This window comes from Physeter macrocephalus, chromosome 2 (genome assembly GCF_002837175.3).
Source record: "Physeter macrocephalus isolate SW-GA chromosome 2, ASM283717v5, whole genome shotgun sequence".
Classification (NCBI taxonomy): Eukaryota; Metazoa; Chordata; class Mammalia; order Artiodactyla; family Physeteridae; genus Physeter; species Physeter macrocephalus.
Genome location: NC_041215.1, coordinates 34946165 through 34947814, shown reverse-complemented (window position 1 = coordinate 34947814; position 1650 = coordinate 34946165).

Here is a 1650-nt window from a genome sequence, read left to right as displayed (position 1 = left end):
GTTGTGGCCTCTCCCGTTGCGGAGCACAGGCTCCGGACGCGCAGGCTCAGCGGCCATGGCTCACGGGCCCAGCCGCTCCGCGGCATGTGGGATCCTCCCAGACCGGGGCGCGAACCCGGCTCCCCTGCATCGGCAGGCGGACGCGCAACCACTGCGCCACCAGGGAAGCCCCACGCATTCCTTTAATGGGCCCCAGGGCTCACTGAAGCAAAGTGCACAAAAACTCCCTGTAAATGCCTGGTAATGTGGCCCGGAATTGGGCCCTGAAGGATTATTAGAGCCATCCATCTTAATTATGCTGAAAATCACTTATGTGCTTTACATAATAACACTGCATTTACAATTTCCAGGCCCTGAGGAGAGCCTGGCAGGCCCTCTCACTCTCTGGTGGAGCGTTTCCCTCAGGTCACATTTCTTGTTCCCCCTTCCTGGGTGGGAAGATGGTGGGGTGCTTCTTTAACTCCCCTTTTCCTGGTGGGCTACGGGCTCAGGGCACTGCCCAGATGATTCACAGCCAGTACCTTATTAGTCCTCAGCATCACCTGTGAGGTCTGTGTGCTTAACACATGTTACAGGTGAGAAGAGGCTCAGAGAGGCTAGGTAACTTGCCCAAAGCAGCACAGCTAAGACGTGGCGGCTCCAAGAAGAAAAGCTCCTCCTGCCATTCACAGGAGTGTCTGCAGAGGCCTTCTCGCTCCCCTTTGACCCCTCCTTCCCAGTGTCGATTCTGTGGTTTCCGGGAAGCAGTGATGAGAAGAAATTATCTCCTTGTCTAAGGCAGCCCACCCTATATAGCCCCAGAAAGCATACACACACATACACACCCCCTGACACACAGCACACACCCCGCACATGCGTATACACACACACACCACCACACACTTGCATACGCACACACACTCCCCTACACATGCATATGCACACACCCACACACATGCATATGCACACACACCCCACCACACACATGCATATGCACACACCCACACACATGCATATGCACACACCCACACCCACACACGTGCGCAGAGGCCTTCTCGCTCCCCTTTGACCCCTCCTTCCCAGTGTCGATTCTGTGGTTTCCGGGAAGCAGTGATGAGAAGAAATTATCTCCTTGTCTAAGGCAGCCCACCCTATATAGCCCCAGAAAGCATACACACACATACACACCCCCTGACACACAGCACACACCCCGCACATGCGTATGCACACACACACTCCCCTGCACATGCATATGCACACACCACCACACACATGCATATGCATACACACATCCAACACACATATGTGTATGCACACACATGCATATGCATAAACACACACCCACACACATGCATATGCACACACACACTCCCCTACACATGCATATGCACACACACACCACCACACACATGCATATGCATACACACACCCAACACACACGGGCATATGCACATACATCACATACACACATGCATATGTGCACACACATACACCCCACGTGCATATGCACACACCACACACATGCACCACACATATGTAGCCCCTCCCCATCTCGTACAGGCCTGGCTCTCTCCACTGGAGCCTCGTCGTCCAGGGTGAAGCTGGGCCCCCCCACTCCTTGTGCACATGGCAGGGATCCTGAAGGTAACACTCAGTTGGACTGTGTGCTAA